The sequence below is a fragment of the Schistocerca serialis genome, chromosome 4 (genome assembly GCF_023864345.2).
Source record: "Schistocerca serialis cubense isolate TAMUIC-IGC-003099 chromosome 4, iqSchSeri2.2, whole genome shotgun sequence".
Taxonomy (NCBI): domain Eukaryota; kingdom Metazoa; phylum Arthropoda; class Insecta; order Orthoptera; family Acrididae; genus Schistocerca; species Schistocerca serialis.
In genome coordinates this window covers 161,431,216-161,444,421 of record NC_064641.1, presented here as the reverse complement: position 1 = coordinate 161,444,421, position 13,206 = coordinate 161,431,216, and the positions used below count along the sequence as shown (strand labels likewise).

General features: G+C 46.8%; 1 protein-coding gene across 2 annotated transcripts in view; it reads left to right on the top strand.

Annotated features, from left to right (window-relative positions):
• Positions 1-13,206, top strand: part of LOC126474014 (ATP-dependent DNA helicase 2 subunit 1) — a 172,535-nt gene that overhangs the window by 31,857 nt on the left and 127,472 nt on the right. The window contains exon 1 of one of the 2 annotated variants that reach the window (XM_050101414.1): positions 12,152-12,344. The exons of the other annotated variant lie outside the window; for it this stretch is intronic. The gene's annotated coding sequence lies outside the window, so the exon portion shown is untranslated. Of the gene's footprint in view, positions 1-12,151; positions 12,345-13,206 lie in introns of those variants that run through there. 2 annotated transcript variants of the gene reach the window in all.

Here is a 13,206-nt window from a genome sequence, read left to right as displayed (position 1 = left end):
ACCTCACCTGTCTTTCAACAACTTCTTTGCCTCTACACTTCTGCCTCGACTGACATCTCTGCCCAAACTCTTTGTCTTTAAATATGTCTGCTTGTGTCTGTATGTGTGGATGGATATGTGCGTGTGTGCGAGTGTATACCTGTCCTTTTTTCCCCCTAAGGTAAGTCTTTCCGCTCCCGGGATTGGAATGACTCCTTACCCTCTCCCTTAAAACCCACTTCCTTTCGTCTTCCCCTCTCCTTCCCTCTTTCCTGATGAGGCAACAGTTTGTTGCGAAAGCTTGAATTTTGTGTGTGTGTTTGTGTTTGTTTGTGTGTCTATCGACCTGCCAGCGCTTTTGTTCGGTAAGTCACCTCATCTTTGTTTTTTATATATAATTTTTCCCACGTGGAATGTTTCCTTCCATTATATTGATATCATTAATTTGAATCCAACAATTACGTTTGTTATTGTCACTGTTCCATTTCGAAATCTTTTCTGTCGTCTTATTTTCCTCTTTCTGTTTTTGCCAGTAGTTTCACTTTGCATTCACCTTCTCCTTTTTACCGTAATCTGCTATACTATTTTATCCCGCCTATTTATATACTCAACAATACGTAACCCACTTCCAAACTATAACCAAAAAATTTTTTTGCCGCTTTCAGCACTACCGCCGCTATAATATCCACCGTTTCTAGTTCACAAACAGCTCCTTTCACCTTTTAAACAACCATTTCGGCCAGTTCTAATAACTTTCGCTTTATTTCCATTTCCGTTTTTCCCACATCACCGATCATTTTTAGCCGCTTCCCACAGGTTTTAACGCCATTATTTCTTCGTCAGACAATTGTTAGCCTCATTTTCATAATCTGCCACCACAATACCACTCCTTTTAATATACTACACGCAGTTTTTTCGAAATTTTCCCGAATTTCTCCGTCCTTTAACGTGTTTTGGCGGCAACACAACCACCTAACCTTTATGCACATCGTTGTCTACCAACCCAAGTCCAACATAGCCCAGCTGTAACCAACACCTTTTCGCCTTTTTTCATTCCAGATCTCCAGTTTCTTTCCGGTTCACCTTTATCTCTCCCCATATATTTTTATTTTCATTTTCATTTCACCCCATGTTACACTTTCCACCTTCTAACACCATGTCACCCTCACAACACCCCCACAATGATCCCATTAAGTTTTATTTACATTCCCTCCGCAAACATGCCTTCGCCCTAGCCAGATTACGCTCGCATATTTTATTTTCTCAGGCTTGTCTGACATTTGGCATTACCCCCAAAGGCCTCACACTCAAAGTTCCCATCTCTGGCTGCAACCCTTCCTTCCATCAGTCCCTATACCAGTTCCAAACTGAACAATCCATTGCCCTCACCCACCTAATCCTTCACCTACACATCAACTCAGCCAATGAACACACCCGTCAACTCCTATCCTTAATAAAAGTCCTTAATCTTTCCTCCCCCACATCCACACCGGCTGTTCAGAGCATCCTCCTACAGGCCAACCGTAAATTAGAACAGCATGCCACCCTCCACCTCAAAAAACTATCCAATCTCCTGGTTTCCCACCTCCGGAAAGGCAACTCACTCATCCTTCACAACCTTTCCAGCAAACCTCAACCTCCTCTCATTGCACACAAACCCAGTCTCTCCCATCTACTCAATCTCCCACTTCCAGCTCCACTCCCTCCAAAACCTCAAAATTCCGATCAACACAATCTGGAACCACAACACCCTAATTCAGTAGTTAACCTTTCCTCCAAACCTCTCTCCCAATCCGAAACCTCTGTCCTATCCAAAGGCCTCACCTTCAGCCCCACTCCCAGATTCAACCAAACAGCCCTCGTCAAAGATTTACTGTCCTACACCCGTACTCTCTGCTGGAAGTATCACTTTGCCACGAAGAAAAATGATCCTAATCCTACTCCTAATGATCCGACTCCTCAAGACACCATCCAAATTGAACCCTGCCTGGAACAGTTCCGTCCTCCGTCACAGCGGGACCCACCTCCTCTTCCTCAAAATCACCCTCTCCAAACCTTCCAGGAATTTCTGACTTCCAGCCTTGCATCTCAATCCTTCTTAAAAAACCTTAATCCTACACCCAACATCACCACTGCTGAAGCCCAGGCTATCCGTGATCTGAAGGCTGACCGATCCATCGTCATTCTTCCGGCGGACAAGGGTTCCACGACCGTGGTACTTGATCGTCGGGAGTATGTGGCTGAGGGACTGCGTCAGCTTTCAGACAACACCACATACAAAGTTTGCCAAGGTAACCCCATTCCCGATGTCCAGGCGGAGCTTCAAGGAATCCTCAGAACCTTAGGCCCCCTGCAAAACCTTTCACCTGACTCCATCAACCTCCTGACCCCACCGACACCCCGCACCCCTACCTTCTACCTTCTTCCTAAAATCCACAAACCCAATCATCCCGGCCGCCCCATTGTAGCTGGTTACCAAGCCCCCACAGAACGTATCTCTGCCTACGTAGATCAACACCTTCAACCCATTACATGCAGTCTCCCATCCTTCATCAAGGACACCAACCACTTCCTTGAACGCCTGGAATCCTTACCCAATCTGTTACCCCCGGAAACCATCCTTGTAACCATTGATGCCACGTCCTTATACACTAATATTCCGCACGTCCAGGGCCTCGCTGCGATGGAGCATTTCCTTTCACGCCGATCACCTGCCACCCTACCTAAAACCTCTTTCCTCATCACCTTAGCCAGCTTCATCCTGACCCACAACTTCTTCACTTTTGAGGGCCAGACATACCAACAATTAAAGGGAACAGCCATGGGCACCAGGATGGCCCCCTCGTACGCCAACCTATTCATGGGTCGCTTAGAGGAAGCCTTCTTGGTTACCCAAGTCTGCCAACCCAAAGTTTGGTACAGATTTATTGATGACATCTTCATGATCTGGACTCACAGTGAAGAAGAACTCCAGAATTTCCTCTCCAACCTCAACTCCTTTGGTTCCATCAGTTTCACCTGGTCCTACTCCAAATCCCATGCCACTTTCCTTGACGTTGACCTCCACCTGTCCAATGGCCAACTTCACACGTCCGTCCACATCAAACCCACCAACAAGCAACAGTACCTCCATTATGACAGCTGCCACCCATTCCACATCAAACGGTCCCTTCCCTACAGCCTAGGTCTTCGTGGCAAACGAATCTGCTCCAGTCCGGAATCCCTGAATCATTACACCAACAACCTGAAAACAGCTTTCGCATCCCGCAACTACCCTCCCGACCTGGTACAGAAGCAAATAACCAGAGCCACTTCCTCGTCCCCTCAAACCCAGAATCCCCCACAGAAGAACCACAAAAGTGCCCCACTTGTGACAGGATACTTTCCGGGACTGGACCAGACTCTGAATGTGGCTCTCCAGCAGGGATACGACTTCCTCAAATCCTGCCCTGAAATGAGGTCCATCCTTCATGAAATCCTCCCCACTCCGCCAAGAGTGTCTTTCCGCCGTCCACCTAACCTTCGTAACCTGTTAGTTCATCCCTATGAAATCCCCAAACCACCTTCCCTACCCTCTGGCTCCTATCCTTGTAACCGCCCCCGATGCAAAACCTGTCCCATGCACCCTCCCACCACCACCTACTCCAGTCCTGTAACCCGGAAGGTGTACACGATCAGAGGCAGAGCCACGTGTGAAAGCACCCACGTGATTTACCAACTGACCTGCCTACACTGTGATGCATTCTATGTGGGAATGACCAGCAACAAACTGTCCATTCGCATGATTGGACACAGGCAGACAGTGTTTGTTGGTAATGAGGATCACCCTGTGGCTAAACATGCCTTGGTGCACAGCCAGCACATCTTGGCACAGTGTTACACCGTCCGGGTTATCTGGATACTTCCCACCAACACCAACCTATCCGAACTCCGGAGATGGGAACTTGCCCTTCAGTATATCCTCTATTCTCGTCATCCGCCAGGCCTCAATCTCCGCTAATTTCAAGTTGCCGCCACTCATACCTCACCTGTCTTTCAACAACTTCTTTGCCTCTACACTTCTGCCTCGACTGACATCTCTGCCCAAACTCTTTGTCTTTAAATATGTCTGCTTGTGTCTGTATGTGTGGATGGATATGTGCGTGTGTGCGAGTGTATACCTGTCCTTTTTTCCCCCTAAGGTAAGTCTTTCCGCTCCCGGGATTGGAATGACTCCTTACCCTCTCCCTTAAAACCCACTTCCTTTCGTCTTCCCCTCTCCTTCCCTCTTTCCTGATGAGGCAACAGTTTGTTGCGAAAGCTTGAATTTTGTGTGTGTGTTTGTGTTTGTTTGTGTGTCTATCGACCTGCCAGCGCTTTTGTTCGGTAAGTCACCTCATCTTTGTTTTTTATATATAATTTTTCCCACGTGGAATGTTTCCTTCCATTATATTGATATCATTAATTTGAATCCAACAATTACGTTTGTTATTGTCACTGTTCCATTTCGAAATCTTTTCTGTCGTCTTATTTTCCTCTTTCTGTTTTTGCCAGTAGTTTCACTTTGCATTCACCTTCTCCTTTTTACCGTAATCTGCTATACTATTTTATCCCGCCTATTTATATACTCAACAATACGTAACCCACTTCCAAACTATAACCAAAAAATTTTTTTGCCGCTTTCAGCACTACCGCCGCTATAATATCCACCGTTTCTAGTTCACAAACAGCTCCTTTCACCTTTTAAACAACCATTTCGGCCAGTTCTAATAACTTTCGCTTTATTTCCATTTCCGTTTTTCCCACATCACCGATCATTTTTAGCCGCTTCCCACAGGTTTTAACGCCATTATTTCTTCGTCAGACAATTGTTAGCCTCATTTTCATAATCTGCCACCACAATACCACTCCTTTTAATATACTACACGCAGTTTTTTCGAAATTTTCCCGAATTTCTCCGTCCTTTAACGTGTTTTGGCGGCAACACAACCACCTAACCTTTATGCACATCGTTGTCTACCAACCCAAGTCCAACATAGCCCAGCTGTAACCAACACCTTTTCGCCTTTTTTCATTCCAGATCTCCAGTTTCTTTCCGGTTCACCTTTATCTCTCCCCATATATTTTTATTTTCATTTTCATTTCACCCCATGTTACACTTTCCACCTTCTAACACCATGTCACCCTCACAACACCCCCACAATGATCCCATTAAGTTTTATTTACATTCCCTCCGCAAACATGCCTTCGCCCTAGCCAGATTACGCTCGCATATTTTATTTTCTCAGGCTTGTCTGACATTTGGCATTACCCCCAAAGGCCTCACACTCAAAGTTCCCATCTCTGGCTGCAACCCTTCCTTCCATCAGTCCCTATACCAGTTCCAAACTGAACAATCCATTGCCCTCACCCACCTAATCCTTCACCTACACATCAACTCAGCCAATGAACACACCCGTCAACTCCTATCCTTAATAAAAGTCCTTAATCTTTCCTCCCCCACATCCACACCGGCTGTTCAGAGCATCCTCCTACAGGCCAACCGTAAATTAGAACAGCATGCCACCCTCCACCTCAAAAAACTATCCAATCTCCTGGTTTCCCACCTCCGGAAAGGCAACTCACTCATCCTTCACAACCTTTCCAGCAAACCTCAACCTCCTCTCATTGCACACAAACCCAGTCTCTCCCATCTACTCAATCTCCCACTTCCAGCTCCACTCCCTCCAAAACCTCAAAATTCCGATCAACACAATCTGGAACCACAACACCCTAATTCAGTAGTTAACCTTTCCTCCAAACCTCTCTCCCAATCCGAAACCTCTGTCCTATCCAAAGGCCTCACCTTCAGCCCCACTCCCAGATTCAACCAAACAGCCCTCGTCAAAGATTTACTGTCCTACACCCGTACTCTCTGCTGGAAGTATCACTTTGCCACGAAGAAAAATGATCCTAATCCTACTCCTAATGATCCGACTCCTCAAGACACCATCCAAATTGAACCCTGCCTGGAACAGTTCCGTCCTCCGTCACAGCGGGACCCACCTCCTCTTCCTCAAAATCACCCTCTCCAAACCTTCCAGGAATTTCTGACGTCCAGCCTTGCATCTCAATCCTTCTTAAAAAACCTTAATCCTACACCCAACATCACCACTGCTGAAGCCCAGGCTATCCGTGATCTGAAGGCTGACCGATCCATCGTCATTCTTCCGGCGGACAAGGGTTCCACGACCGTGGTACTTGATCGTCGGGAGTATGTGGCTGAGGGACTGCGTCAGCTTTCAGACAACACCACATACAAAGTTTGCCAAGGTAACCCCATTCCCGATGTCCAGGCGGAGCTTCAAGGAATCCTCAGAACCTTAGGCCCCCTGCAAAACCTTTCACCTGACTCCATCAACCTCCTGACCCCACCGACACCCCGCACCCCTACCTTCTACCTTCTTCCTAAAATCCACAAACCCAATCATCCCGGCCGCCCCATTGTAGCTGGTTACCAAGCCCCCACAGAACGTATCTCTGCCTACGTAGATCAACACCTTCAACCCATTACATGCAGTCTCCCATCCTTCATCAAGGACACCAACCACTTCCTTGAACGCCTGGAATCCTTACCCAATCTGTTACCCCCGGAAACCATCCTTGTAACCATTGATGCCACGTCCTTATACACTAATATTCCGCACGTCCAGGGCCTCGCTGCGATGGAGCATTTCCTTTCACGCCGATCACCTGCCACCCTACCTAAAACCTCTTTCCTCATCACCTTAGCCAGCTTCATCCTGACCCACAACTTCTTCACTTTTGAGGGCCAGACATACCAACAATTAAAGGGAACAGCCATGGGCACCAGGATGGCCCCCTCGTACGCCAACCTATTCATGGGTCGCTTAGAGGAAGCCTTCTTGGTTACCCAAGTCTGCCAACCCAAAGTTTGGTACAGATTTATTGATGACATCTTCATGATCTGGACTCACAGTGAAGAAGAACTCCAGAATTTCCTCTCCAACCTCAACTCCTTTGGTTCCATCAGTTTCACCTGGTCCTACTCCAAATCCCATGCCACTTTCCTTGACGTTGACCTCCACCTGTCCAATGGCCAACTTCACACGTCCGTCCACATCAAACCCACCAACAAGCAACAGTACCTCCATTATGACAGCTGCCACCCATTCCACATCAAACGGTCCCTTCCCTACAGCCTAGGTCTTCGTGGCAAACGAATCTGCTCCAGTCCGGAATCCCTGAATCATTACACCAACAACCTGAAAACAGCTTTCGCATCCCGCAACTACCCTCCCGACCTGGTACAGAAGCAAATAACCAGAGCCACTTCCTCGTCCCCTCAAACCCAGAATCCCCCACAGAAGAACCACAAAAGTGCCCCACTTGTGACAGGATACTTTCCGGGACTGGACCAGACTCTGAATGTGGCTCTCCAGCAGGGATACGACTTCCTCAAATCCTGCCCTGAAATGAGGTCCATCCTTCATGAAATCCTCCCCACTCCGCCAAGAGTGTCTTTCCGCCGTCCACCTAACCTTCGTAACCTGTTAGTTCATCCCTATGAAATCCCCAAACCACCTTCCCTACCCTCTGGCTCCTATCCTTGTAACCGCCCCCGATGCAAAACCTGTCCCATGCACCCTCCCACCACCACCTACTCCAGTCCTGTAACCCGGAAGGTGTACACGATCAGAGGCAGAGCCACGTGTGAAAGCACCCACGTGATTTACCAACTGACCTGCCTACACTGTGATGCATTCTATGTGGGAATGACCAGCAACAAACTGTCCATTCGCATGATTGGACACAGGCAGACAGTGTTTGTTGGTAATGAGGATCACCCTGTGGCTAAACATGCCTTGGTGCACAGCCAGCACATCTTGGCACAGTGTTACACCGTCCGGGTTATCTGGATACTTCCCACCAACACCAACCTATCCGAACTCCGGAGATGGGAACTTGCCCTTCAGTATATCCTCTATTCTCGTCATCCGCCAGGCCTCAATCTCCGCTAATTTCAAGTTGCCGCCACTCATACCTCACCTGTCTTTCAACAACTTCTTTGCCTCTACACTTCTGCCTCGACTGACATCTCTGCCCAAACTCTTTGTCTTTAAATATGTCTGCTTGTGTCTGTATGTGTGGATGGATATGTGCGTGTGTGCGAGTGTATACCTGTCCTTTTTTCCCCCTAAGGTAAGTCTTTCCGCTCCCGGGATTGGAATGACTCCTTACCCTCTCCCTTAAAACCCACTTCCTTTCGTCTTCCCCTCTCCTTCCCTCTTTCCTGATGAGGCAACAGTTTGTTGCGAAAGCTTGAATTTTGTGTGTGTGTTTGTGTTTGTTTGTGTGTCTATCGACCTGCCAGCGCTTTTGTTCGGTAAGTCACCTCATCTTTGTTTTTTATATATAATTTTTCCCACGTGGAATGTTTCCTTCCATTATATTGATATCATTAATTTGAATCCAACAATTACGTTTGTTATTGTCACTGTTCCATTTCGAAATCTTTTCTGTCGTCTTATTTTCCTCTTTCTGTTTTTGCCAGTAGTTTCACTTTGCATTCACCTTCTCCTTTTTACCGTAATCTGCTATACTATTTTATCCCGCCTATTTATATACTCAACAATACGTAACCCACTTCCAAACTATAACCAAAAAATTTTTTTGCCGCTTTCAGCACTACCGCCGCTATAATATCCACCGTTTCTAGTTCACAAACAGCTCCTTTCACCTTTTAAACAACCATTTCGGCCAGTTCTAATAACTTTCGCTTTATTTCCATTTCCGTTTTTCCCACATCACCGATCATTTTTAGCCGCTTCCCACAGGTTTTAACGCCATTATTTCTTCGTCAGACAATTGTTAGCCTCATTTTCATAATCTGCCACCACAATACCACTCCTTTTAATATACTACACGCAGTTTTTTCGAAATTTTCCCGAATTTCTCCGTCCTTTAACGTGTTTTGGCGGCAACACAACCACCTAACCTTTATGCACATCGTTGTCTACCAACCCAAGTCCAACATAGCCCAGCTGTAACCAACACCTTTTCGCCTTTTTTCATTCCAGATCTCCAGTTTCTTTCCGGTTCACCTTTATCTCTCCCCATATATTTTTATTTTCATTTTCATTTCACCCCATGTTACACTTTCCACCTTCTAACACCATGTCACCCTCACAACACCCCCACAATGATCCCATTAAGTTTTATTTACATTCCCTCCGCAAACATGCCTTCGCCCTAGCCAGATTACGCTCGCATATTTTATTTTCTCAGGCTTGTCTGACATTTGGCATTACCCCCAAAGGCCTCACACTCAAAGTTCCCATCTCTGGCTGCAACCCTTCCTTCCATCAGTCCCTATACCAGTTCCAAACTGAACAATCCATTGCCCTCACCCACCTAATCCTTCACCTACACATCAACTCAGCCAATGAACACACCCGTCAACTCCTATCCTTAATAAAAGTCCTTAATCTTTCCTCCCCCACATCCACACCGGCTGTTCAGAGCATCCTCCTACAGGCCAACCGTAAATTAGAACAGCATGCCACCCTCCACCTCAAAAAACTATCCAATCTCCTGGTTTCCCACCTCCGGAAAGGCAACTCACTCATCCTTCACAACCTTTCCAGCAAACCTCAACCTCCTCTCATTGCACACAAACCCAGTCTCTCCCATCTACTCAATCTCCCACTTCCAGCTCCACTCCCTCCAAAACCTCAAAATTTCGATCAACACAATCTGGAACCACAACACCCTAATTCAGTAGTTAGCCTTTCCTCCAAACCTCTCTCCCAATCCGAAACCTCTGTCCTATCCAAAGGCCTCACCTTCAGCCCCACTCCCAGATTCAACCAAACAGCCCTCGTCAAAGATTTACTGTCCTACACCCGTACTCTCTGCTGGAAGTATCACTTTGCCACGAAGAAAAATGATCCTAATCCTACTCCTAATGATCCGACTCCTCAAGACACCATCCAAATTGAACCCTGCCTGGAACAGTTCCGTCCTCCGTCACAGCGGGACCCACCTCCTCTTCCTCAAAATCACCCTCTCCAAACCTTCCAGGAATTTCTGACTTCCAGCCTTGCATCTCAATCCTTCTTAAAAAACCTTAATCCTACACCCAACATCACCACTGCTGAAGCCCAGGCTATCCGTGATCTGAAGGCTGACCGATCCATCGTCATTCTTCCGGCGGACAAGGGTTCCACGACCGTGGTACTTGATCGTCGGGAGTATGTGGCTGAGGGACTGCGTCAGCTTTCAGACAACACCACATACAAAGTTTGCCAAGGTAACCCCATTCCCGATGTCCAGGCGGAGCTTCAAGGAATCCTCAGAACCTTAGGCCCCCTGCAAAACCTTTCACCTGACTCCATCAACCTCCTGACCCCACCGACACCCCGCACCCCTACCTTCTACCTTCTTCCTAAAATCCACAAACCCAATCATCCCGGCCGCCCCATTGTAGCTGGTTACCAAGCCCCCACAGAACGTATCTCTGCCTACGTAGATCAACACCTTCAACCCATTACATGCAGTCTCCCATCCTTCATCAAGGACACCAACCACTTCCTTGAACGCCTGGAATCCTTACCCAATCTGTTACCCCCGGAAACCATCCTTGTAACCATTGATGCCACGTCCTTATACACTAATATTCCGCACGTCCAGGGCCTCGCTGCGATGGAGCATTTCCTTTCACGCCGATCACCTGCCACCCTACCTAAAACCTCTTTCCTCATCACCTTAGCCAGCTTCATCCTGACCCACAACTTCTTCACTTTTGAGGGCCAGACATACCAACAATTAAAGGGAACAGCCATGGGCACCAGGATGGCCCCCTCGTACGCCAACCTATTCATGGGTCGCTTAGAGGAAGCCTTCTTGGTTACCCAAGTCTGCCAACCCAAAGTTTGGTACAGATTTATTGATGACATCTTCATGATCTGGACTCACAGTGAAGAAGAACTCCAGAATTTCCTCTCCAACCTCAACTCCTTTGGTTCCATCAGTTTCACCTGGTCCTACTCCAAATCCCATGCCACTTTCCTTGACGTTGACCTCCACCTGTCCAATGGCCAACTTCACACGTCCGTCCACATCAAACCCACCAACAAGCAACAGTACCTCCATTATGACAGCTGCCACCCATTCCACATCAAACGGTCCCTTCCCTACAGCCTAGGTCTTCGTGGCAAACGAATCTGCTCCAGTCCGGAATCCCTGAATCATTACACCAACAACCTGAAAACAGCTTTCGCATCCCGCAACTACCCTCCCGACCTGGTACAGAAGCAAATAACCAGAGCCACTTCCTCGTCCCCTCAAACCCAGAATCCCCCACAGAAGAACCACAAAAGTGCCCCACTTGTGACAGGATACTTTCCGGGACTGGACCAGACTCTGAATGTGGCTCTCCAGCAGGGATACGACTTCCTCAAATCCTGCCCTGAAATGAGGTCCATCCTTCATGAAATCCTCCCCACTCCGCCAAGAGTGTCTTTCCGCCGTCCACCTAACCTTCGTAACCTGTTAGTTCATCCCTATGAAATCCCCAAACCACCTTCCCTACCCTCTGGCTCCTATCCTTGTAACCGCCCCCGATGCAAAACCTGTCCCATGCACCCTCCCACCACCACCTACTCCAGTCCTGTAACCCGGAAGGTGTACACGATCAGAGGCAGAGCCACGTGTGAAAGCACCCACGTGATTTACCAACTGACCTGCCTACACTGTGATGCATTCTATGTGGGAATGACCAGCAACAAACTGTCCATTCGCATGAATGGACACAGGCAGACAGTGTTTGTTGGTAATGAGGATCACCCTGTGGCTAAACATGCCTTGGTGCACAGCCAGCACATCTTGGCACAGTGTTACACCGTCCGGGTTATCTGGATACTTCCCACCAACACCAACCTATCCGAACTCCGGAGATGGGAACTTGCCCTTCAGTATATCCTCTATTCTCGTCATCCGCCAGGCCTCAATCTCCGCTAATTTCAAGTTGCCGCCACTCATACCTCACCTGTCTTTCAACAACTTCTTTGCCTCTACACTTCTGCCTCGACTGACATCTCTGCCCAAACTCTTTGTCTTTAAATATGTCTGCTTGTGTCTGTATGTGTGGATGGATATGTGCGTGTGTGCGAGTGTATACCTGTCCTTTTTTCCCCCTAAGGTAAGTCTTTCCGCTCCCGGGATTGGAATGACTCCTTACCCTCTCCCTTAAAACCCACTTCCTTTCGTCTTCCCCTCTCTTTCCCTCTTTCCTGATGAGGCAACAGTTTGTTGCGAAAGCTTGAATTTTGTGTGTGTGTTTGTGTTTGTTTGTGTGTCTATCGACCTGCCAGCGCTTTTGTTCGGTAAGTCACCTCATCTTTGTTTTTTATATATAATTTTTCCCACGTGGAATGTTTCCTTCCATTATATATATATATATATATATATATATATATATATATATATATATATACTGTTTTAAGAATTATTTACAAAATATACATATTTGGAAGGCCCATACCATTTACAAAAATTAAGGTAAAACGAAAACACTTTATTTCTTAACACTTATGATGTAGAGGTCCAATATATATTTTTTCCAGAAAAATTGATGGTCACGAGTTGACATGATCTGTATGATTTGAGATGAAATCACCCATCTGTAGTACTACATGAAGACAAGTTGTTTAACATTGTTTCCACAGATCTCTAATAGTTCAGGACATATTTACTTCAAATTTTTACATGATGCTCTAACAAACATTCAGATGGACGTAAGCTATTTATTTTTTTAAACAACAATGTGCAAGTTTTTGTTAAAACCAACAGCAGGAAAGAAAATGTCATACTGTGCTGAAAACATGCAGTTTTGATTTCTTTCTTGCAGCCAGTTTCAATTATGATAAGAGGGCATATATTAAAACAGAGAAGATGTATTTGCAGCATTTGGCTTATGATTCTGGAATCTGAATCATCTAAAATTTTGTAATGTGTCACTCATCCCTTTTTACCAATGATCCCAACCGATTTACCCATTCATCTTAAGCTTATTCAGTTCCCAAGAGAAGTGTTGTTAGCAAGGCTCAAGGTCAGAGAGAGAAATAGGTCAGAGACGGGGGAGGGGCAGGGGGGGAGGTGGACACAGAGAGGTGAAAGGGATGCACTGGCAAAGGGGGGGAGGGGGTGGAGATGGAGGTGGACAGAGAGGGGAGGGAGGGAAGGAGT